This window comes from Girardinichthys multiradiatus, chromosome 4, assembly GCF_021462225.1.
Source record: "Girardinichthys multiradiatus isolate DD_20200921_A chromosome 4, DD_fGirMul_XY1, whole genome shotgun sequence".
NCBI classification, from domain to species: Eukaryota; Metazoa; Chordata; class Actinopteri; order Cyprinodontiformes; family Goodeidae; genus Girardinichthys; species Girardinichthys multiradiatus.
In genome coordinates, this window is record NC_061797.1 from 35,567,323 (window position 1) to 35,594,150 (window position 26,828).

At 39.6% G+C, this 26,828-nt stretch overlaps 1 protein-coding gene across 3 annotated transcripts in view; it reads left to right on the forward strand.

Annotated features, from left to right (window-relative positions):
- The window catches only part of tln2a (talin 2a), a 117,905-nt gene that overhangs the window by 9,502 nt on the left and 81,575 nt on the right, over nt 1-26,828 (forward strand). For 2 of the 3 annotated variants that reach the window (XM_047363036.1, XM_047363038.1), the window contains exon 2: nt 17,049-17,097. The exons of the other annotated variant lie outside the window; for it this stretch is intronic. The gene's annotated coding sequence lies outside the window, so the exon portion shown is untranslated. The remainder of the gene's footprint in view (nt 1-17,048; nt 17,098-26,828) is intronic. 3 annotated transcript variants of the gene reach the window in all.

Sequence of the window (26,828 nt, forward strand, 5' to 3'; positions counted from 1 at the left end):
AAACATATGTAGATTAAAATGACATGTAAAAACTGCTGACAGGGAGCTGTGTGAGCCTTCAGATCCCGATCCCGTGTGCTGTCTGCTTTTTATTACAGGCACATCTTCATGATCTTATTGTTTGATCTAAAAAAATAAGCCCCGCTCTTTATCAGTAACACCTATTATTTATCATCTGTAGGTATGAATTTCCAGCTTGTAGCCTCCTCCTGTCTACCCACCTCGCCTGCTCAGTGAACCAGCCCCTTGATCTGAGGTGTGGAGCTGCTTGGAAGTTTATCACATAAAATATGTGTTGTTAGCTAGTTAAAAACATCTGTTCTCAGTTATTAGTCCCTGTAGCTATAGCTGAATATAGCTCTAGCACTTCAAATATTTGTGGGTGGCAACACTATGTTAAGCTCCATTTGACATGAAATGCATTAACGGATGAAAATAATTATCCACTAATGACTCTGCAGTCTAACTTACCCAGCTTTGCAGTTGCAGTGGGTAGTAATAGTAAATTCACTCATTGACACATTGTGAGTCTTCAGAACGTTTTTAAACGGCAGGTATACAGGAGGTACGGTAGTTTAGGGAGGCTAATTATAATGTTCAACAATTGGTATGCTTTTGGAGTCTCTTGTTCATTAAGTAGGAAAAAATCTAAATGCTTAACTTTTGTTCACTTGGTTTCTACAGTTTGAGACCTACTTGGGATTAAATATGGATCCAAAAATCTCAAATGATTAAGTTATTACAATGTATTTGACAAGCAACACATTCTGCATGCGATACGTTTATTCATAGCACTAAAATTATACTCCTCTATGCTTGGCTTCTGCCAAGCAGTGCTGTGTACACAAACAATATGTGGATATGTAAACTATTATTGGGCCTATTGGCCAAGAAAACGCCATTGCACCTGAAGTTGTTGGGTTTGCATGAATCATTTTGCTCCAGAATTTATGCCTTATTAGATATTTGTGGCTTTAAAATAAGCCCTATCAATTTTCTTGAACTGAGCTTATTCCATACACGTGGATCATTTGAATTCTAATACCTTTAAAATATTTCCTTTGTCTATCTGGATGTCAGGGTGTACTTCAAGCTCATACGGGTCTGACAGTTTTTGGTTTTCTCTCTCTGTGAACTATTTACTGCTGAGTTGTCTTTTTTTTAAATGGTTTCACATAGTGCAAAGTGCACACAAATAAAAGTGCCTCTGGCCATTTTTAGCTAAATGCTGGCATGGTTGAGCTTCATTTTAAGCATCCCCTGTGATTTTTGTCACAATGTATGAATTTTACCCACAGCAAGAAAACTGTTACTTGTTTTTCTTGCCATTTCAGACTGGCCATGTCTCACTTTGCAGCCCTCTCAAGCCAATCTAACCCGACATGGCAGAACTCTGTGCATGGATGGTCCCAGAAATAGCCCTTTAAGTTGCTGTTAATGTATGAGCATTACACAATCATGCTGTCAGTGCTCCGTGCCCTTGGCCCGAAACTTTCTGTCTGCAGGAGTCCAGCCTGCGTTCCCTAATTCTCTGCAACCCTCTGGTGCTGCTTTGTTAAGGTTCTTGGGTTTGAATAAAGCTATATAAGGGAATCCTCTCTTTGTTTATTAGTTAAGGGAGAGTACATGGGAGTGCTGCCAGGCCCTCGAAGTAGAAAAATTGGGACAGAGAGAGAGAAGAGGACCAAACACCACTCAAACAGTGTACTCTGCCATGTGGAGCTGTAAACATTACTCCTTTTTTAAGGCAGTGAAATGATTGTGGCAGCTGGCCTGTATTACTTCTGGGAAGCTCAGTGTTAAAAAGTGGCTGAAAATAGCCTTTTCCTGGGCATACATGAGGTTAGACACGAGGATGCTGTCATTGTATTAGCTGCATGTAGATCTTGTTTTATACATGTTACAACTCATTTATTACAGCAGGGAATTGCTGGTATTAATGGTAGAATATCCAGGTTTGGTTGGGCTATACCACAGCTAATGTAACACTTACACATCTGTTTTCCATTTTGGAGGTGGTTCAAATTGTTGCACATGATCAATCAATGACAAGAGGGTTCCTCAGTCATTTCTTAGGTAGAAAGTTCTGCTTTGTTGTGGTGGATCCTTGCTGTAACATGTGGTTTAAGGTCTAACCCTTTTCTCCTTGCTTTTCTTTTTGTTGGGTTGTTTAAAAAAGTAGATAAATGTGGTTCTTCATAAGAATTGTATAGTTAATGTTAGAGACCCACAGCAGCATATTCAAAAGCCCATCGTGAAGAACTTGAACTGAGATAATCCAGAGTCTGTGTTTTCTGCGTTGGCAGTGTAAAATGGTGACATTGATGGCCATGTTTCTGACTTTAAAGTTGGTGTGCGCTGTTTCATATCGACATGTCTGTGGGGAGCTTGTTCTCCAGCCGGCAAAGAGACAAATGAAGCATTGTCAAATCCCTCTGTTTAGATGGACTCAGGCATTTTGTCTTTCGTAGTGCGTAGAGAATACCAGCCTTGTCCTCTGTCTGGTGACTTATCTTCCCATTGCAGAGCAAAGCTTCAGGAAAATTATTTGGGAGGGGGAAGGGGGCATCTCTTCAGCCTTTTAACAATGACCGAATGATGTGTTCGAAGTGACTTCCCTGTAGTTATGATGTTAAAGCAAATCATCCCATTTACTTGTTAGGCTCTGATGGTAATGTCTGTGCAGAAAGTCTGTCTGGATTTCTATTTGGCAACAGATGCTGCAAGGACTGTTGATTCAAATGCCAGTTAACATTGCCAGATGAGAAATGCTGCATTTGATCTAATTCCTCTTATATCAAGTACAGCTTGTTCCCTGAATGGAGTTTCAGCTGTGCTGCCAGACATTTTGTATTTTAGTTATTTATTTATTTTTTCGCACAGCTGTGTGAGCAGGTGAACGCTCCTTAGCAACCTGGCATGGCAATGTGTTTCGGGCTGCCAAGCATTCCACAGCTTTCCTTCACTCTGTAGGGATTTATAGAGGCAGGCTGTGTTTACCTGAGGAGGACACTCACTCATCCTTCGTTTGTTTTTGTCTTTTTTACAATAGGACTGGCATGAAGTGTTTGAACTATAAAGGTCAGGTCCGATGAATGAATGAAAACTTAATTGTGTTTTAGAGAGATTTTAAGTGACAGACCAACACATATTAGAGCATAACTGATGTTGAACTAAAATAATACATGGTTATAACATTTTTTACAAGTAGAAATCTGGAAAGTATAGAATGCATTTGTATTCAGGCTTCCTGAGTCGGAACATTACAGAACCAAGTTCCACTTAGTTGCAGCTTTTAGAATTTTTTTGGATGTAGAACATCTGGTAACATCAAGTGTACAGTCTTGCCACATATTCTCAATTTCATGTAATTCTGACTGGGCCATTTTAACAAATTAATATGCCTTGATCTAAACCACTCCACTGTATCTCTAGCTGCATATTTAGTGTGGCATCCTCAAAGCATGATGCTGGCCCTACCATGTTTCTGTGTGGTAATGGTAGCAGTATATGTTTTTGACTATACATCCAGTATTTTGCATGAAGACAAAAATGCCCAGTTGAACAAAAAACACCCTTTGCACAAATGGATTGCGACAAACTTAAAATGGGTCTTCTCGTGGTTTTCTTTTTTTTTAAATGTCTTCCTTCTCGCCACTCTTCTATAAAGGTCACAGCTATGGATCTCTTATGTTCCTCTAAAGCTGCTATTGTTGGGTCTGGTATCTCCATCTTCCTCTTGACAAAATTCCATAAATTCTTTGTTGAATTTAGGTCAGGAAAATTTGCTGGCCAATCAGGCACACTGATACCACAGTCATCTTCATAAAGCATGAAGTCCTTTAAAGTTTCCTGGTAGACGGCTGTTCCAACTTTGGACTTGATAAAACATAGTGGACCAACATGAGCAGAAGACTTGACTCCATAAGAGTGTGGAAACCTCACACTAGGATGGCCAACCCCAACCTTCAAGAGCCGATCTCCTGCATATTTCAGACGTTTTCCTGGTCGAAGTCACCTAAATCAATTCATTGGTTTATTAGCAGGCTCGTGCTTATCGTGATGACATGCTGAGGAGGTAATTCACCTGTACAAAATAACATGCAGCCCACAAATACACTGCTCTCAACTTGTCTGCAGTAGTAACCGACAGCACGCAGACCAGGTTAGTGATGGATAAACCCTGCAGAGCATTTAGAAGCTGAAAGCTGAGAATCAGACAGTTCAGTTGAGTCTCTCTGTGGTTGACCACTTGCAGCCCAGTGATGTGTGACCATGTTCTTAAATGGAGCTGTGAAGAATACACATGATCAATGAGTTACTTTCATGATATATACGTTTCAGGTCTTAAAAAAGGTGAAGAGTCTATGTACTTATGCATAATGTGTGCGCACAGACTTCTTATGGTTTGAAAAATACTTCACCGTGGGTTATGAAACCAGTTATATTGTAGCAGTCCTTTTATGCAGCATGGTTTAAATTCATGGTTCTGCTCGCCTCCTTCCCTTCTGTCTCTGACTTTGTTGCGCCTGTGGTATTCCTACTGAAAGATAAGCTGTCCTGGAATCAGCCCCAGTCTGCTGACCGAGCAGGAAACAGTAGCAGTCCTCCCTTCCCAGCACCCCTCCTGTCTGCCTCTCCACTCCCTAAGCTGAAGCTCATTCGCCTTCCTGCTTCTCTTGCATCCGTTATCTTCCTTTCACTCAATTTCTCTTGCCCCTATCTTTGTTTCAACACTCCGCCCACTTCTCCCCTGAAACCTCCCCAGCGGCTAGGGAGCGTGTCACCACCTGGGCTGTGATCTATTCACAGGGATGCAATGGCACCGGTAGAGCTCACTGGGGTGTAAATCAGCCGACACATCCGCAAAGTTGATAAAAAGCAACGTAAACTATAGATGAATGTGGTTGTCATGCTGCTGGTGTGATATTTTGAATTTTTTTAATCTGGTTTGCATGAGTTAAAAAAACACTTCTCATGCACCAATTGTGATAATGGAAAATGGGTTAATAGGCGTTAATTTCCCTTTCCAACATGAAAGAGCACATTTTTGAGAAATAATGAATTGAGATTTGACATGCTGTTGGATTAATGAAGGTGGTTCATGATCAGCGGGGGGTGGAAGTACAAACACTAAATCCTTTAACAAACCTTGTGGTTAAATAATAGTTTTAATCAGCTAAATAAAAAGATTTAATAGACCAATAAAATTGTTTTCATAACCACAGTGCCTAACAAAAGGATTTTACTTAGGGGTATCAAAATAAATGAGGCTAAATGCAAATGTGTTGATTTGTTTGTTTGTTTTAGTATCCTTTTCATTCCACCTTACAATTATGCACTTATTTGCAGCGGTCTATCACATTAAAAAGTGACAACCTGTAAAAATGCATTACTATTTGATGAACTGCATTTATCAGACAAAATTGCATTTCGCTGATAGAAATGCTTTTTGCACACAGTTTAGTTAAATGTGAAAATGTTTTGCAGCGTCTAAAAGGTGGTTTTGATACAAACAATGCCAACGGCAAAGTTGGTAACCACTTAAATTAACTCCAAACTGGACTGTTTCCATATCATCTGACCCTAAAGTATTTGCACTTGCCTTATGGTAGACTGTCCTTCGCCCACCCCAAACAATGTGGTCTATTTAATGTTGGTGAGCTGGGGGTGGCTCCTGTCTGCTCCTAACAATGGACCTGAAAACAAGCGGGTTAGGCTTTTACTGCAGACTGCCTTGGAAAAAACAGGCTTATAGTAACTGGATTGTTCCTGTCACAATAGGCAGTCAGAGCCCTCTATGGTCGCTTACCTCCTGTGTCATGTTTTTGTTCTCCTTTTTTGTCCCAGAGCTTCAAAAACAGCACCACTCTTCTTTTTTAATTGGTTTTCCTGCCTGTTGGTCAACTTGCCTACCTGAGATTCTGATCACATCCGCCTGTGCTGGAATTTCCGTGGGCCTTTTTCGTTTAGGTTTTTGGAAAGTGTCACACTTGGAATGGCCTTCATCTGTTATAAAATCTTTACTGCAAAAGGAGCTAATGAGAAAGATAATTAAAATATATGCTGGCCCATATTTCTCCTGAATGTATGTGTTTTCGAGTGCTGACACAGCTGGAGGTACAGTGACATGGCGCTAAATGCCTGCTCACAGCTGTCCACTCCTCTATCGGATTATGGGACGCTCATATCCGTACGGCTGAGATGCACAAGGAGATTAGATCTGCAGCTCAAGAAGAGGGTTGGTCCATCCTAATCTGCAGGGCTGCCAGCGCTGAGATGCAGCTTTAAAAACGGGGCTTTGATGATTTATTGCATCTTGTAAAAGATATATTCTCTCCTGTGGCTGCCTGCACTGTTTTCTGCTTTTATGGGTCATTTGTCAGGATGGGTTTCAGGATGCATGCACTAAACAGAATGAGAGGTAACTCATTATAAAGCCTGATGTGAAGCAGTATTTCAATTTATGCTATTTTTGTTCTTGTTTGGCCTTATCGGGCCAGCACATTAGGAGCACAGTAAGTTGGATGCTTTTCGCACCAGTTAACATTATTACCACATACTACATTAATTAATGTATAGTAGCTCAATTCCAGCATCAACAGTGGGTAAAACAGTTCTCCTCCTGCTATTCAGATGCTGTATGTGGACAGACCTGGTATATTCTTTGACTTACTACTAGGGATGGGGCAGTATAAGATGACATTAAATAAAAGAACATTGTATCACAATATTTAGACAAATTTTAAACCAAAGATCTTACTTATGATCTAATTTCTCATATTTAAAACAGATAAGCAACAATTACTTGAGCTGCTGCTTAAATAATATATTGTATTGATTGCACTTATGTTATCCAAATACTCACCTCCAATAGTGATCTCAATACAGAGAGCTTAACCAAAAAACAGTATAAACACCCACCAAATTTGGTAGTTTTCCAGCATGTTTGTGGAATGTTTTATACTTTTGCCATACTGCTCTGTTTAGAGGAATAAAAGTGTAACAAGTTGATTTTAGCAGGTTGATTAGTCAGGCTATTTGCTCGAGCTGTGAGCCTGCATGTGGCTGCTTTACAGCTATACCACACAAAGCTTTGACACCTACTTTCATAATGAGGAAAAATAGTAGCTTCCCTTTATTTCAGCCAACACTGCACAGCAACGGGTAGGGGTGGGGCAGTGCATCATTACTCTTTGTGCCAAATACTGTGGCAGTGTAAATTAACTTGATCTTTCAGGTAAAGTTGATCAGGAGTTGTAACCAAATCACTAAAGAGAGGCACAAATTAATTTATGAACTTTATAAGTTTTATAAGGTTATGAATATGTTTCAATACACTAAATTTGCAATGCTTAGAATTGTCACAGTAAGACTCTTGAAGGCCTTAATTTTAGGCCATGCACACTAACATTTCTTCCTAACTGAAACAAGAGTGTCCAACAAACCTAAACAAGCAACATGCAGGTCACAAATGTAAACACCTTGTTTCTTCCCTGCTGCCACCCACTCTCCTCACTCCATGAATGGAGCTGAACAGGGGTAAGGAGGTGTTGGAGGCCTGGATTTGTCTAATTGAATTAAAAGCTTGTGAAGGATCCCAACCCATCCCCACAACCAAACCCTCTGGAAGGATGGAACTCATCACTGAGAATCTGCCATCCCAGGAGATCATAGAACAGTTGCCTTGTATAGAATAGAGCTCTGTTGTGCGTTTCCTTGTGAGGAATACCACTATGCCTATTATGGTGTTTGTAATTGTGGCTGTGTGGTGTTTGATTTCCAAAGATTGTTCATAGCAAAACCACATTAAACTGTGTGCCTGGACACTTACTGACCTTCTGGTTGGCCTGACCTCCCGTCCTTAAATGGAGAACGCATGTAACATCTAAACCTGAGCATTTCTGTGATGCAAAGCAACAGCTGTTCTCCAGATGTCCTTAACTTCCCAAACAAAGGGTGTAACATGATAGCCCCTATCCCCAACATGTACAGTGTTAATATGATGATACAATTTTTTGTGAGTTCTCTTTAAAGAAGAAAATAAGATGAAATAAGAGCAGTGGTAGAAGTACTTAATTATTTATGTTAGACACAGAGTGCAGCGACTGTGTCATGCCACAGTTTCAGAGAGCAGTTACAGAAAAAAGGGTTTAACTAATGTTTTAAAAGAAAGATGAAAAGCTTATGGTGTTGACATTTTTAACAGACTTTAGCATCTTTATTTTAGCTAGCATTACAGAAATGTCAGTGACTATGTATGTATGTGTGTGTGTGTGTGTGTGTATGTGTGTGGGTGTATGTATGTATGTAAAGAATGTTGATATTTATCCTGGCTATGCCAATATTTCTAAGTCCAGAATGTTTTCCTGACATGCAGAATTTGAAAGCTAAAACAGCAACCTCCACTACTCTGTTTACCCTTCCTGTTATCAGTCTAGCTCTCGCTTGCTAGTTTGTTGCTTGATTGAGGCACGTATCGACGTTTCATAAAAAAGTACTGTTTTACATATCTGTGCTTTAATGTCTTCATTTTAATTCCCTCATTAATAGTGACATTTGCTAAGTTTGATGTCTTTACTCAGTAACAGCATCTATAATGAAGTGTGGTGTTGCTATTAACATATAGTGTGATGTATGTTGATCAGAAAAGAAGGGGTTTTTAGGTTTCTGATCCTACACATCCTACAAATAAAACTTTATAGGATCTTTTAGTTACGAATTATCGGTGAAAAGTTTTTGAAGGGTCTCTATAAAGGTCTACCAATAAGTCACCAAATAGCCATAAAAGCCTCTTTTGCATCTGACTATTTAAACTTAAAGACTGGCATATAACATGGTTATTGTACGTACTTAAGAGATAAATCTGCTGCCTCTTGATTAAGGATGACTATTTTTTGCAAATAAGTTAAATTTGCTCAAGCTCGCACGCACACACACATTGCTGGGTTCTACTAGATCTACACATGTTCTGCTTTACACAAGCAGTTGGGGGGAGGAGTGTTTCGCCAACTTATTAACTTATTCTTTATAGTATGCATTTATTAAAGGAAATGTATTACTACCTATTAACAGTGTTGGCTTTATTTATTTCTTTTCTTAATTTCTCTGTAGGTCTAGTTTTGCTATTGTAGTGAGGTGGCCCCCAATGAGACATAGTCGGTACTGAGTCCCCTACCACCCCCCTGCTTTATTTAATTTATCAAGCCCTGATCCCATGGACCCATTTAGCTAATTGCATACCAGGGTCTGCTACTTATCTAGTGCTGTTGGGAGATGCTAGCAAATTAGTTAGTTGGCTTTAATCAGTCTATAGTGCGAGGCTGAGCTGTGTAGTTTTTGATGATTTAGGACATGCTGTCCACTTACAGACAACCACACAGGAACAGCATGCTTCCAAAGTTGCTTTTCTTTCTGCATTGCTTTTAAAAAATCAACACAGCTCTACATTTTGAGTGTTTGTGATTTGTTTTTGTTCGTTTTATTGGTAGTCAGATGTGGTGATGATAGTGTGACTGTCTGGGACTGCTTTGGCATGTCCAGACATCAGTTGTTGTCCTTGGGCTCTTTGGGTTATGCAGCAGAACAATGATTCAAAGCTCATCATCGAGTCTATCTCTGACAGGCAAGAAATGAAAGTCTGAACTTCAATCCAGTTAAAATGCTGTGACCTGATCTAAAAATGTTACTGGAAAACTTTCCATTGTGGTTGAAATAAAATAATTCTGCAACGATGAGTGTGCATAATCTCATTACCAGTTTTCACTATGGTCTGATGACAACCAGTTCTCAGGTTAAGTGGGAAATTACATTTTTACATTGAGTCAGGTTGGTTTGGATGGACAACTTCTTTCCCTTAACAAATGAAATCCACATGTGAAAATTGCATTTCAGGTTATCTCTGTCCGATATTTTTTGTCTGAAACATTTAAGTGTGATGACAAAGCAAAGTAAAAGAAATGTTTATGGAGGCAAACTCTTTTTCACGGTACTGTATGTTCTAAAAGACTTTTAGCCAAGGTTCGTGAGATGAAGGATACCCCAATTGTTGAGCATCAGTTTGAGATTGTATCCCGTTGATGCATCAAACTGCCTATTCGCTGACATAATAACTGACATGGAAACTGTTAAATTTATAGTTTGTTAAATTTGTTTGTACAAATTCTGAAAGTAAGAGGAAAATGTGGGTTTGAGTTTGCCTCCAGCACTAAACTTAGCACCCAGCCTTCTTTAATTATAATAGGGCTGGTCAGTTGTAACCGTGTATGGGCAGTAAATCAGCAGAATATAATGAGGCTCCACAGTTTTTGCTTGATATGTGAACTTCACATCAGAGTGTCTGTAATGCAGCATTATACTTTATTGGCCCACAACCCTTCAGACATTCATTTGCAGATCCTATGTAATTGATACACGTTGCCCCTTTGGCCTGTGTGCAATCCAGCCGTGTTAGCACTGTTTGATGTTGAGACATCATGGTGGGCAGTTTTATTAAAGGCTTCTGTTTGGAGCTGATGCAAGATGTTTCCCAGGCACCTCTTTTGTGACTTATTCCCACTTTGCCCCCATCGGCACACTGTGACTAATAAAACTGCAGGACGAAAGAAACAATGAATTCCTGAGTGACAGCCAAAGCTGGCTAGGTGTGATCTGCTTCACCTCAGGCAACTCAAAGTTGTTAAAGGGACTTCCATACTTATTCACTTCCCTTTATTTTTAAATTCGGCAGATTTTATCAACAGCAAAATGTCTCTCTCAATCTTTTTGGTTTCGGAGGATATGGTTGAGCATGGAGGATTTGTTCCTCTCCTGATTCTGTTGTTCAAGAAGAACCCCCTCGCCCCCCTCAGGGTTGGAGAAAGGAATTGCAAGAATGCAAATGTTTTCCCAGTTCTATGAGGTAATGTTTGTGTCCCATAGTGTGGTTTTAGTTTAGTTTGTGTTATCACATTTTCATTGCTAAAATAATCTATTTCCAGTGATTAATTACCTTTTTTTTGAACTGTCGTTTGATCTGTAAGAAGTTCCCCACCTATGTCATGGAGGGAGTTTAATAATTAGTTCTATATAACCATTCATTACCACAGAATATAAACAGCGCAGGGTCCGCTTGATTAAACCTCTGTGTATAACTCTGATATAATCTAATAAAATCTGATGCAACAATAGGCTGTTTCCTATGTTTTGTAGGATTGGATCACACATATATTACCAGTTAACACTGTCTTATTCTTTCAAATGTCTTTTTCCATTTTATTAAAAGCCAGACTCTTCAAACACTATTTTTACAGCTGTATAGTACTGCTGTCAGATGTATACTGCAGCGTTTTGCACTTGAACAAAGGTTGCGTTTATATTGACTAACTTCCTCATTGACTGTCATTTAATAGATAAACCCTTTAAACTAATGAGTGAACCCCATTTGGTTTTTTTAAAATCCAAATTTTTATGGGTTACTATATATTTTTGTTCTATTTAAATAATTTAATAATAATAGAGTGAACTAAATTGCACATTAAGTTAAATAAGGACAGAATCGAGATGTTACAATATAGTAGCAGCAGTGCTGTGATTCAGATTAAGAAAACATTTAAGCTCCTGTTTGCAGCAGCATACCTCTGCCTTGTCTTACCAAAGCAGGAGTAATTTCGCTGTTTTCCTTCAGACAAACTTCAAACGTGTACTCTTTGAGTACATTGTTTTGTCTTGCCAAGCACTGTAGCCTCTTGACGCATCCTAGCATGCTGTCATTCATATGTGGCCCCAGTTGTTTGAGCCTTTTTCCAGCGATTCCACAAATCTATTGGTAACGGTTATATCTAAGGAGAAAGAAACCCATACAGTGATTCGGAAATGGTATGTTAGTTTTTGTTAAAAGTTACATATGATAAGAATTCCTCTTTTCAAAGCACCAGTCCCATTATTTCATATGTAGTTCTTTTCTATTTATTTTCGTTACTTTTTTGCCTCAAAAAAGAAAATATTATTTCAGTTAAATTGTTGTTTATTTTATTTCAGTTTTGAAATGTGGAATCTGTAATGGAAAAGCCACAGGAAGTACATTGTTTCCATTTAGGCAGCATACAGTTAATAGCAGAAACTCATCCAAAAATATTTTTGCCTGACTGCTGAGATGTACAGGGGTTAGACAATGAAACTGAAACACCTGTCATGTTAGTGAGGGAGGTTTCATGGCTAAATTGGACCAACCTGGTAGCCAGTCTTCATTGATTGCACATTGCACCAGTAAGAGCAGAGTGTAAAGGTTCAATTAGCAGGGTAAGAGCACAGTTTTGCTCAAAATATTGAAATGCACACAACATTATGGGTGACATACCAGAGTTCAAAAGAGGACAAATTGTTGGTGCACGTCTTGCTGGCGCATCTGTGACCAAGATAGCAAGTCTTTGTGATGTATCAAGAGCCACGGTATCCAGGGTAATGTCAGCATACCACCAAGAAGGACGAACCACATCCAACAGGATTAACTGGACGCAAGAGGAAGCTGTCTGAAAGGGATGTTCGGGTGCTAACCCAGATTGTATCCAAAAAACATAAAACCACAGCTGCCCAAATCACGGCAGAATTAAATGTGCACCTCAACTCTCCTATTTCCACCGGAACTGTCCATCGGGAGCTCCACAGGGTCAACATACACGGCCGGGCTGCTATAGCCAAACCTTTGGTCATTCATGCCAATGCCAAACGTCGGTTTCAATGGTGCAAGGAGCGCAAATCTTGGGCTGTGGACAATGTGAAACATGTATTGTTCTCTGATGAGTCCACCTTTACTGTTTTCCCCACATCCGGGAGAGTTACGGTGTGGAGAAACCCCAAAGAAGTGTACCACCCAGACTGTTTCATGCCCAGAGTGAAGCATGGGGGTGGATCAGTGATGGTTTGGGCTGCCATATCATGGCATTCCCTTGGCCCAATACTTCTGCTAGATGGGCGCGTCACTGCCAAGGACTACCGAACCATTCTTGAGGACCATGTGCATCCAATGGTTCAAACATTGTATCCTGAAGGCGGTGCCATGTATCAGGATGACAATGCACCAACACACACAGCAAGACTGGTGAAAGATTGGTTTGATGAACATGAAAGTGAAGTTGAACATCTCCCATGGCCTGCACAGTCACCAGATCTAAATATTATTGAGCCACTTTGGGGTGTTTTGGAGGAGCGAGTCAGGAAACGTTTTCCTCCACCAGTATCACGTAGTAACCTGGCCACTATCCTGCAAGAAGAATGGCTTAAAATCCCTCTGACCACTGTGGAGGACTTGTATATGTCATTCCCAAGACGAATTGACGCTATATTGGCCGCAAAATGAGGCCCTACACCATACTAATAAATTATTGTGGTCTAAAACCAGGTGTTTCAGTTTCATTGTCCAACCCCTGTATATTAAGCAGATATGATGCAGTGGCTGCAGTTTTCTTTATTATCTTCTCAGTGGAATTTGAAAAGTTTATCACCACTTAGTAAAGAAATAAACAAAACTATAGCTTATTTAGGCCCCTGCCATTGTCAGCAAGTCAGCATGTTGTTACCAGTTTCTCGAGCCAGGCTTGAACTCCAACATAGCACCGATTTAACAGTGGTACCGAGATTGTTTAAGAGTGCAGTTGCTTGGCCTTTATTTTCGACTTTTTTTTTTCTCAATGTCTTTGCTTCTGGTTGCATTGCTTTATGATTTCAAGGGATTTTAATTTCCTTAGATCTGTTCCTTTTCAACCATGTGAGTCAAATTAAATCTGTTAACCAGTGCATACATTTGCACATTTATTCAAGTTCTACCTGGAATATGTAAGAGTTGGGCCAGCTGCACTATACACAAAGCAACCATAACCATCCATATTTGGAGCATCTTTCACTTCTCTGCCATCAGTCCTCCAGCTTGTCAGTGCAGGGGCTGCAGCCTGTGTCATTTCCTTTGTCTATGGGAATGATACTTTGCTGTATGGACAGGTGTAATAAACCACACTGCCCATTGGGAAACATTATAGCTGTCCCGCTGTTGGTTATTTCCGTCAAACTGCAAACTGTGGCCACTGCAGCAACCATTAATCCCGAATAAAATCATCAGAGAAGGCAATTAATTAAAGCAAAACATCAGCAGTTTAAAGTAGCAAGTGGCTCGAACCGATGTGATAAGCAGTTTTATTTTAAAAAAGTTGGTATATTCATGTGTTTGGATTTTTGTTCTTTATAGCACAAAAAAGTAATAACTGGAATAGGATTTTTCAGTCTTATTAACCTACTTGTGTGACTAAACTGAAACCCTAAACAACCCTTCTTCAATGATTTCATGGTGCTTGCTTTCTGTTGGATATTACTGAATCACGTTGGTTGTTTACATAGCATCGGAAACTGTATGATTGTGTTAGTCTGACTAAACCCTAAGTATTAAAATTCATGCAGAGTTCAGTTCAAACGGGCCTAGCAGCTGGCAGCATGCAACAGTCTTTGTTGCGGGTTTACATCTGGTTCTAATAGAACCAGTTGTTGCTAAGAAAGCTACAGCATTGCAGATATACTTGCAAACACATGTTGAAAATGTACAGAGGCTGCAAAGCTGTACGTTCCTGATTTAAGGTTTGTAGAACTGTTTTTTTTTTTTTTTTTGTTAGATATGAACCAGAACTAGAATTTGGTGGCCAATTTCCAATCTCCAGTTTTTTTTAAATCCACATTTTTCTTCAAAGAGCATATCAAAAGATACAAAAACAGCATTCAAAATATATTTTTTCTTGCTTTTCTGCCAAATATTTTTGTCCATTATTTGTTTTAGGAGTGGAGGGAGGCCGTTTTGTATATGTTACCAAGAAGGGTTCAACATTTTTAACAGTATTAGCTGCCTTTATTCACAATATTCAGAACAGCAGAAACAGTATAGTCTGTGTGTATTCCCTGGAGAATGTAGATCCTAACCTTGACTCGAGTTTTCCGAAAGGTTCCCGAACAAAAAGCTTTAAAGCTTAAAAAGATTAAAGAGAGCAGCTTGCTGTACTCTATTCAGCATTTCCTTTATCTTCTCAAACTCTTGACTTTTCTCTCTGTTAGCCTGAGTGAACCGCAGACATGTCTTGACTGGATGAAATACAGTTTTCCTTTTAAATAACGTATGAAAGATAAACACTCACCTACTGATTCTGAAAATGGCTACCTGTAAAGGTTCATTCAGTAAGGGCTTCCATTCAGAATAGTTTTGATGTCAGCATGACCCAGCAGCGCTTGCATATAGTGCATTTATTGATTGGAAATAGGTAGCATTTTTTAGTTTGAATTGCTCAAGCTAAAAATTGGCCAGTGGTAACCAGCTGATTTCACTGTGATGCTTGACAGAGAAGCCAAGTTATGTTGAATAGTGTATGTACAGACTGCTCTTTGTTTCTGATGCCCTTTGGTGCGTCATTTTATTAGATTTTATTTTATTTTTTTGGTATATTTTCATTAAAATTTTAGCATTGTTGATGTTTTTCAGATTAAGCTTTGTTTTGTGTCGCTAAGTGATGATTTCCACCCATGAGTTTAAATCAGTCCCATTTCTTTTTCCCTTTTTTTTTTTAAAAATTTTGACTACCTTTATTTGTAGAAATATACACACATACATACATATATACATTCAGTGCCTGGCCAAAAAAAAAAGTCACCACCAAAAAAAAAAGGTCACAAATTCTAATATTTTGTTGGACCGCCTTTAGCCTCGATTACGGAACGCATTCGCTGTGACATTGTTTCGATAAGCTTCTGCAATGTCACAAGATTTATTTCCACCCAGTGTTGCATTAATTTTTCACCAAAATCTTGCATTGATGATGGTAGAGTCTGAGCGCTGCGCAAAGCCTTCTCCAGCACATCCCAAAGCTTCTCAATGGGGTTAAGGTCTGGACTCTGTGGTGGCCAATCCATGTGTGAGAATAATGTCTCATGCTCCCTGAACCACTCTTTCACAATTTGAGCCCGATGAATCCTGGCATTGTCATCTTGGAATATGCCCGTGCCGTCAGGGAAGAAAAACTCCATTGATGGAATAACTTGGTCATTCAGTATATTCAGGTAGTCAGCTGACCTCATTCTTTGAATACATGATGTTGCTGAACCCAGACCTGACCAACTGCAGCAACCCCAGATCATAGCGCTGCCCCCACAGGCTTGGACAGTAGGCACTAGGCATGATGGGTGCATCACTTCACCTGCCTCTCTTCTTACCCTGATGCACCTGTCACTCTGGAACAGGGTAAATCTGGACTCATCAGACCATATGACCTTCTTCCATTGCTCCAGAGTCCAATCTTTATGCTCTCTGCAAATTGAAGCCTTTTTTCCAGTTAGCCTCACAGATTAGTGGTTTTCTTAAGGCTATAAAACTGTTCAGTCCCAATCCCTTCAGTTCCCTTCACATTGTGCGTGTGGAAATGCACTTACTTTCACTATTAAACATAGCCCGGAGTTCTACTGTTGTTTTTCTTCTATTTGATTTCACCAAACGTTTAAGTTATCGCCGATCATGATCATTCAGGATTCTTTTCTCCCCATAGTTCTTCCTCGAAGACGATTGGTCCCCGCTATCCTTCCAGGTTTTAATAATGCGTCGGACAGTTCTTAACCCAGTTTTGGTAGTTTCTGTAATCTCCCTAGATGTTTCCTCTGCTTGATGCAGGCCGATGATTTGACCCTTCTGAAAAAGACCAACATCTTTTCCACGACCACAGGATGTGTCTTTCGATATGGTTGTTTAAGAAATGAGAAGCAACTCATTGCACCAGTTGGGGTGAAATAACCTGTTGCCAGCTGAAACATAATTTGTTTTTGGCCTGGCAGTGTATATATCTGTGTTAGTTGCTCTTGCCCCCAAGTGCTGCCACATATGGCATAGCCTATTACAGATGCAGGGGAAAATAATCAATTTGAGAAATTTCTGTTTTGGATGAGAGCATATGCTTTATGATCCATGTTATTCTTGTTTATATGAGGTCATTATTAATATATTTATGTAACGCGCTGTTTGCCTCACAAATGTTTCACCATTTGTTTTTCAGCTGTGAAGATCAGCAGATAGACCCAAACTGCACTTTCCTCAGTAAAAAGGTAGGAAACAGTAAATGACAACATAAGAGTAGAATGGTACTAGAGCTGCATGAACTCTGCAAATATGTGATGCTGAGTGGAAGTGTGAAATTTCACGTATACATACATATAATAAAGCCTTGCTATGAAAAGTTAGGTTGTGAAACTGATAATGATTATTATTGTAGACACAATTTGTTTTGTACCAATATCTACTGTTAACACTTTTTCATACATCAGTATCTGTAGAGTGACAGATGTATAGTGTTTATAGTGAAACTTTAATGCTTCACTTAGATGTAGTATGAGTGTTGGAGGATAAAATCCAAATGGCTGCTGTGCTGTGTGGTGCACGTTTACCCTCAAATGTCGAATCAGAATATGGACTAGTTTCCAGCTGCTATATGGATGTTCACTCTGAAACGATTTGGGCTTTTACATCTTGCAGGCTATCTGTGTTTCTCTGCTGTTTTAAGTTGCTATGGGAGCCACTGCATTTTCTCTCAGATGTATTTTAATGTTATGTAGGTTTTAGACATTGGTCGATTTCTGATCTCAAGGTACATCAAGGCTTTACACAGTTGTGGTCCAGACTGCCAGAGTCTCTATCATGTTGTTCCTAAAGCTTAATATCCTTTTAATGAAATGCCAGAGAAAATGCTAGAGTGATCAGAGTTTTCACTGGCTAGATGGTGCAAAGTAAGGCCATGCTGCCCCTGCACCTCTGTTGCTGTGCACTGCAAGTCAGCTGGCTTCAAGAAGACTACTATACTCGCTCCACATTTAAAATAATGGAAAATTGACATATTTGGGGGTAATTTCGGTCAGGAAAAACATGGGTAGTCTTGAAAAACCAAAGGAGCAAGACCCATCACTCTAAAATAACAGTTGGCAAGCTACAAACGGCATGTCTTTTAGCCAAACAAATAGCTGGACTTATTAGCCACCTAATACCATCTTTTTATACTTTATCCGCTATAAAGCGCAGACGATTATGGTATGAAGGTATGTTCTGAACAATAAGCACTTGAAATCTATTTAAAAATGTATTAGATGTGTTTTTTTAATTTTGTTTATTAAAAGCAACTAGAATATGTTCTACATATTTCCTTCACATTTTTGTGATAAATACAATGAAACTGTTATTTTTGCTCACGTTTATCATCACCAGCCAACAAGATATAACTCATAAACCAATGCACATAAGATTGAAGACTGGCTGAAACAAAATGATCTTCAGCTGTATTTCTGTTGGTCCAACAAGAGGGAAAGCCTCCAATATAACCAAGATTTAAAGTGAAGTAAAGTTTGTCAGTTAACATGTGATCTTTTCTGTAAGATACTATGTAATAATTGTCAAAAACAAATAGAAACCAATGGACTTGTCTATGAATTATGAGCGTGCCACTGTGTAGACATCTGTCTGCCAATAATGTTGCTTTTCAAGCTGACTCGAAGAGCTGATTTCAGAGGGCAATTAGCTGGCAGCATCTGGTGCCCAGCTTCTTTGTAACCATGCTTCACTCCACAAATGGCTTTACAGTCACTCTGTGTTTTAGTTTTCCAGCAATTAATGAGCTCAGATGTTGATTTGCCTCATGCTGCGCTTCAGCAAACAACCACATCACAATGTAACTGTGCGTGCTCAAAGTTCTGAGCCGACACGCAATAAGGCTGCAGGTCAGAAAGTGGTCTTTGCAGAAAAGTTGGAATGCAAATGATCATCTGATGTGTCTTTCTGAGGGTCTGCTGAAAAGTGTTCACTTTCCCCTCAGCTTCAGGCTGTCTGCCACAACTCAAGCATGTTGTTCAGTTAATAAACTGCTTTATACACTGCTCAAAAAATAAAGGGAACACTCAAATAACACATCCTAGATCTGAATGAATGAAATATTCTCATTGAATACTTTGTTCTGTACAAAGTTGAATGTGCTGACAACAAAATCACGCAAACATCATCAATGGAGATCAAATTTATTAACCAATGGAGGCCTGGATTTGGAGTCACACACAAAATTAAAGTGGGAAAACACACTATAGGCTGATCCAACTTTGATGTAATGTCCTTAAAACAAGTCAAAATGAGGCTCAGTATTGTGTGTGGCCTCCACGTGTCTGTATGACCTCCCTACAACACCTGGACATGCTCCTGATGAGACGGTGGATGGTCTCCATTACTCCTCCCAGACCTGGACTAAAGCATCCGCCAACTCCTGAACAGTCTGTGGTGCGACGTGACGTTGGTGAATGGAGCGAGACATGATGTCCCAGATGTGGTCAATCAGATTCAGGTCTGGGGAACGGCCAGGCCAGTCCATAGGTTCAATGTCTTCATCTTGCAGGAACTGCTGACACACTCTAGCCACATGAGGTCTAGCATTGTCCTGCATTAGGAGGAACCCAGGGCCAACCGCACCAGCATATGGTCTCACAAGGGGTCTGAGGATCTCATCTCAGTACCTAATGGCAGTCAGGCTACCTCTGGCGAGCACATGGAGGCCCGTGTGGCCCTCCAAAGAAATGCCACCCCACACCATTACTGACCCACTGCCAAACCGGTCATGCTGAAGGATGTTGCTGGCAGCAGATTGCTCTCCACGGTGTCTCCGGACTCTGTCACGTCTGTCACATGTGCTCAGTGTGAACCTGCTTTCATCTGTGAAGGCCACAGGGCGCCAGTGGCGAATTTGCCAATCCTGGTGTTCGCTGGCAAATGCCAAGCGTCCTGCATGGTGTTGGGCTGTGAGCACAACCCCTATTTGTGGACGTCGGGCTCTCATACCATCCTCATGGAGTCGGTTTCTAACCGTTTGTGCAGACACATACACATTTGTGGCCTGCTGAAGGTAATTTTGCAGGGCTCTGGCAGTGCTCCTCCTGTTCCTCTTTGCACAAAGGCGGAGGTAGCGGTCCTGCTGCTGGTGTACTGGCCTGTCTCCTGGTAGCGCCTCCAGGCTCTGGACACTATGCTGACAGACACGGCAAACCTTCTTTCCACAGCTCGCATTGATGTGCCATCCTGGATGAGCTGAACTACCTGAGCCACTTGTGTGGGTTGTAGAGTCCGTCTCATGCTACCACGAGTGTGAAAGCACCACCAACATTCAAAAGTGACCAAAACATCAGCCAGAAAGCATAGGTACTGAGAAGTGGTCTGTGGTCCCCATCTGCAGAACCACTCCTTTATTGAGTGTGTCTTGCTAACCGCCAATGATTTTCCCTTGTTATCTATTCCATTTGTACAACAGCATGTGAAATTGATTGTCAATCAGTGTTGCTTCCTAAGTGGACAGTTTGATTTACTTGGAATTATATTGTGGTTATATTGTGTTGTTTAAGTATTCCCTTTATTTTTTTGAGCAGCGTATTATACAGTTTAATCTTATGCCTACCTAGTGTTAATGGCTGAAATCGCAGCTTCCACCAGATGTTCCCCGTCCGTCCAGTTGACAGCCAGGGAATGGTTCTCACAACAAATGACTGGCTCAATGGGAAAAGTAGTCATCTTGCTATCTGAAAGTTGTGGGTTTGATTCTAGCTTCCTCCTGCCACATGTCAATGTACCCCTGGGCAAGGCGTTTAACCTCAAGTTCTCTACCGATCTGCCTATCGGTGTATGAATGTGTGCACGTTTGTGTAGTCTAGTGTAAAGCGCTTTGAGTAGTCAGTATTCCTGGAAAGGTGCTATATATGTTAAGTCTGTTTAACCTTTAACATTAGGTCTGATCTGAGCTCAGAGTTAGTGGCAGTGTTTTTGCCCAAGACGGTCTTCACTAATGGTGAGGTAGTACGAAGTCATTCAGGTTATTACAGTTTACACATTCCATCTTTGAAAGTTTCCACCTTAATGGGGGTTATACCTTAGGGCATGGTTCTGCTACCTTTATAATCTTAAGAGCCTCAGTCAGCTGAATAAAACTCGTATAGAGGCACGAACGTTGCATTGCCTTTTGGAAAAAGACGGTATAGTTTTTTTTTTTAAATAAATATCTACAGTAAGGTTATTATGCTTTTTTTCAACTTTTAAATGACCTTTAAAATCTGTCCAGAAACAAAGCTGAGAGTATACTTGTGTTGAATTACTGGAATGTTGTTTTTTTCATGCAGTTGACACAGACCGTTCTCACTGCAATGACTGTACAGGCAAACTTACGTCCGACTATGACCAGATGTTGTGGAAGTATTGAGTCATTGAGTGCCATCATTTAGCAGCAGGACCAGATGTGTGGATCTGAGCAGCGCTGTGCTCTGTAATGACTGAGGTGATGTTACAGTTAGCAAAGAGAACACAAACATGCTTATTTGTGAAACTTTTTCAGAAAGTTTACACTGCACATTACAGAAGGGGATCCAATGTGGTTAAAGCACGTCATGGTTCCAGGGCGAGACTGTGACTGACCAAACTGTCTATAGTATCAGTGGCCCCACAGGATGATGAGACACCTTGTCATAAACTCGTAAGCTAATCTCTGTGGTTCTTACTAAGTCTGGGAATATGACTAGCTCCTGGCCAAATGCTGCAAATCTTCCATGATCTCACAGCTGTTTTTTCCTCTACGAGGCATTTACTGGTAATCTTTGATATGCCTTCTGATGGGGGATCACTGAAGCATCAACCTGTCTTTGTTTAAGGCAGAATAGCTGTTTTTTCTGGAAGGTTGGGAAACGAGCTAAGGTTCAACCTGATTGGTCCTGATTGGCTCTAACTTGTATGTGCACTCCTCAGTTTTATTGAAACTTAAAAAACTAAGGTCAAATAAGCTGAAGGAAAATCTTCTGGTTCTGTTACTTATCTCTAGCCTTTTGTTGTATGTTTTCCCTCCTTTTAAAGATGTCACATTTCTGTTTACAATCAAATAAAGACAGTTTGTCCCCAAAAGCATTAGGTCTTTTGGAAAAGTTTTTTTTTTTTATGGATCAAAGTTATTAAATAGTGAACAGGGTTGAACTTTGCTTAGGACATGTGTTTGTTTATAAACTTTAAACCAATAACCTAAGTCCATCTCAAATTGGCATGGGCCAGTTACCAGCATCAGGGTAAACAAAGGTTTTAAAAAGTTGTGGTTCTAAAACCGCAAAAGTGTTTGATCATATTCTTTCTATGATTCAAAGTATTTACGATGAGAAGCCAGAGTAAGAATAACTGGAGTTCTCTCTCTGTTTGGAGCAAAATGATGGCACCAGTGCCCCTCCCCCACCTGTTGCAATGCACAGATGGTCATCTAGTTGAAAGAAGGCCTCTAAACTTTTTACATGCTTACAAGAAGACTTTCCTATTTAGAAATTTTTCAGATTGTAAAAAAACACAAATGTTATGCATGGAATCTAAAGGAATGCCATCCATCATACGCTGTTTTTAAAACTACAACTGCGAGCCAAAAATGCCAAGTCTATGTATCAAAATAGAAATTCATAACTGCTATAGATATTATACTTGTAACTGTAATAATAAATATGTTATGTTTGAGCAGCAGTAGGGATATATACCTTTAGATCACGTTATGCATTTTTGTTTAAATGTTTTTATCTAAACACTGGATACAATGAAATCATGGTATTTTCACTCAACATTTATTATACCGTTAAGCTCATATAGTGACTCATGCTTTATCTAAATACCTTTAAAACCTGACAAAAGCACAAAAATGACATTGAGTTCAGGTTTTTGAAGGTTAGGCAGAGATATGTGATATGAACTTGAAATTTCATCCTGCTTTTTCTGGGGTTTATTGTGATAATGATATAAGTGACATCTTTTTGTTTTGGTATAAATCTACCACTGCATACAGTCTACAGCCTCAAAAAAAGCAGTATTAGAAATACACTTCACTAAAAAAGTTGGTAATGCAACTGTGCTGCTGAACTGTGTAAAGTAATGTTACCAGTCAATCATATTTTAAATAATAAACACAGTATTTATTTAATTCTCCAGCAAACGTAGCCATGCATACAGTGCAACCAGCTTTTGTGGCTTTCAGATCACATTGGGCATTTTAGGGCTGTTATTGTGCTATGTCAGAATAGTTTAGTTTAATCCATTGATTTGTTTGAACATAAGCTAAAAGGAAACAAAAATACATTTCTTTACATGTTTGTCTGCTAGCCAGACAAACATGCTGAGGAAAAGGAATAGATAATAGTAAAAAACAAGTTTTCTACCTCCTTTTTAATATATATCCTTATCCTTAAGTTATTTACATATCAAATAAAACCATAAACACCCCCATATTTTCTAATTTCAATGTTACCCAAGTTAGAATTTGTGCACAATAATTTCAACCAATGTCTAAATCCCTAGTGACAGAAAAAGTATGAAGAGCAAGCCTCACCAGAACCCATTCAGAGCTGCAGCTCTCTCCAAACCTCTTTTTTGTTTTTTATTCATTTAAATTAATGCTTTGTTTCAAGCCTTCACCCAAACTATTCCACAGATTCACCCACAAACCAAAATACACCTCCCCCTTTGTTGTACAGTTTGCTTCAATTTGCATCTGAAATTATAACCCCCATGGCTGTAGCTTTTTTATGTTGCTTAGAAGAGAAATGTTTCTTACCTTGAACATAAATACTGTTCAAGTCGAACCATTTTAATGAATCCACTTCTTTCACAAGCTGCTGCATATTTCCCTCAGAAAAAGGAATATTTGACATCCATGACTAACACAAATTACTGCCATCCATATTTAACTGCTGTAGTGTTTGTCTATGTGTCAGACAGTTGTACCAAAAATAAATAAGATAATTGCTGGAAGCCATTTGCACTGTTTTTTTTAATTTTTAATTTTTATTTTGACTGAACGGAAAATTAGGAATGCTTTATTGTAAGACACCCTTTCAAAAGTGGGTAAAACAATAAACACAATGTCAGATCATTATGTTTCAGGAAGAAAATTTACTTAAGCAAAAATGTAACACATAGTAAAAACAACAAATATAATTGATTTAACTATACGTGGAAGATTTAACTATCCATCTGTCCATCCATCGTATTCCGCTTATCCGAGATTGGGTTGCAGGGGCAACCAGTCCAGGAGGGAACCCCAGACATCCTTCTCCCCAGTGACATTCTCCAGCTCACTGTGGGTGTTCCTAGGCCAGACGGGATACATAGTCCCTCCGAGTTCTTGGTCTTCCCTGTGGTCTCCTCCTAGTGGTCCCTGCCCAGAAATCTCCATGGGGAGATTTAAGTAATGATTCCTAACATAATGAGGCAAAGCTTATAAAACCACATAGGACATTAACAACAAAAATCTCTTTCACCTAAGTTAGAATTGTGTTTGCAATGGGGAGATTGTTTATGGTTTTAGAAGTGTAGCCTTGCTACAAAGAATGCAGAAAGGGAAAAGAGTTGTTTTCCTGTGTGGAACTAAATGGGATCATAAGCTGAAATGGGAACAAAAAATAAATGCGCCTTGCAAAATATATTCTTGGTCTATTAACTATCTCCCTCTTCTTTGTAGCCTGTAAAAAATAATTTATCCAAACCTAATTCAGTTTTAGATAGAATGTAGCTCTGTGTAAGAACAGCATATTCAGAATACAACTTTCTTTCTGCCAGAGTATTTAGAATAAAATATCATTGACAGAATTTTAGAGATATGTTTGTGTTAAAGATCTCAATGGTTGGGTGCTTTCTGTCTTGCGTAATGTGTCTTACATCTCTGTGATGGATGGGTTTTGCATGGCCCTGCAATGGAGAGTTCAGAGAGTTCCCTGGAATGGGAGTAAGTTGCGCTGCCCCTGGAGCTCTGAGTAAAACTTTGTCTGAATACAACGAGGAGTTTTTAGAATGCACACTGATCCCTTTATACATCATCTACTAGTATGTACCTTTATGTCTCAATACTGGCTGAATAATCTGAGGGACACCTGAGTGAAACCAATTTGTTTCTACTGCTGCAAATTGCAGTCATATTAAGGTGCTGTCACTTATTATCTTGTTATGTATGATGGTATTTCAAAATTTTACATGGGTCCAAACATGAAAAAATAGCATTTTATGAAAGCCCCATCATAAATATGATCTATGCATATTGATACTTCTCAATTGCATTTACTACGTGTGTGTTGGGATGAAGGATGTAAAATTTAGTAAGTTTGCTTTAGAATGTTACTTTTTGCTTTGACATCATTCTCATATTTATGTCCTTTTTTCATGCTTACCCAGTTGACCATATATTGGGCTGAAAGTTCAGCCTGAGTGCTAATTTGCTAAATGAATGAGAAAAAGTATCCAGCTTCTCTGCCAGGTCAACTGCTAAAAGCATTTGGCATGCCGATGTGGAGGAATGCTTCATCTTTGCAGACAGATTATTGCTACAACATATGTTGAGCACTTCTATGAACTTTGTAGCTGTGCTATCTTTGTATAGTGTATATTATGTATTTAGCTGCAACGATTATGTCCAAACATCTGTGGTAGGTCAGCTTAGCTCAAGATCGAATTACTTGGTACCTATTTTTTTGGAACTTTGTGAAATGAAGGCACTGCTGATCGCAAACTAATGAGTTTAAGGATGATCCAGTCCTGAATTACAAACGAATCCAAGTTTGTCCAGATGCCAAAGAAACAATGAAATGACCCTTTTTACCTAACTGCTTCAGCACGCTGTTTCATAATTCGGTAAAGGCAAAAGATTTACACTTGAACAAAAAGATAAATTTGTATTGGACTTAAATTTCATTGAAGTATTTTCTCAAAGGTGACACAACTTTCACCCCAGTTTCAGATTGTTTGTGTTTAGAGGTGAGATTTGTGTGGATGACTAAGGTTTTGGAGCTGGTGGAAGGTTTGCACTTGGAAAGAATTTGTCCCCAAGTGTGTGTGTGTGTGTGTGTGTGTGGAGCTGCATAGATGGCATCGTGTTTTGCCAGTTAATAACCAGTGTACAGGTCCTTCTCAACATATTAGCATATTGTGATAAAGTTAATTATTTTCCATAATGTCATGATGAAAATTTAACATTCATATATTTTAGATTCATTGCACACTAACTGAAATATTTCAGGTCTTTTATTGTCTTAATACGGATGATTGTGGCATACAGTTCATGAAAACCCCAAATTCCTATCTCACAAAATTAGCATATCATTAAAAGGGTCTCTAAACGAGCTATGAACCTAATCATCTGAATCAACGAGTTAACTCTAAACACCTGCAAAAGATTCCTGAGGCCTTTAAAACTCCCAGCCTGGTTCATCACTCAAAACCCCAATTATGGGTAAGACTGCCGACCTGACTGCTGTCCAGAAGGCCACTATTGACACCCTCAAGCAAGAGGGTAAGACACAGAAATAAATTTCTGAACGAATAGGCTGTTCCCAGAGTGCTGTATCAAGGCACCTCAGTGGGAAGTCTGTGGGAAGGAAAAAGTGTGGCAGAAAACGCTGCACAACGGGAAGAGGTGACCGGACCCTGAGGAAGATTGTGGAGAAGGGCCGATTCCAGACCTTGGGGGACCTGCGGAAGCAGTGGACTGTGTCTGGAGTAGAAACATCCAGAGCCACCGTGCACAGGCGTGTGCAGGAAATGGGCTACAGGTGCCGCATTCCCCAGGTCAAGCCACATTTGAACCAGAAACAGCGGCAGAAGCGCCTGACCTGGGCTACAGAGAAGCAGCAATGGACTGTTGCTCAGTGGTCCAAAGTACTTTTTTCGGATGAAAGCAAATTCTGCATGTCATTCGGAAATCAAGGTGCCAGAGTCTGGAGGAAGACTGGGGAGAAGGAAATGCCAAAATGCCAGAAGTCCA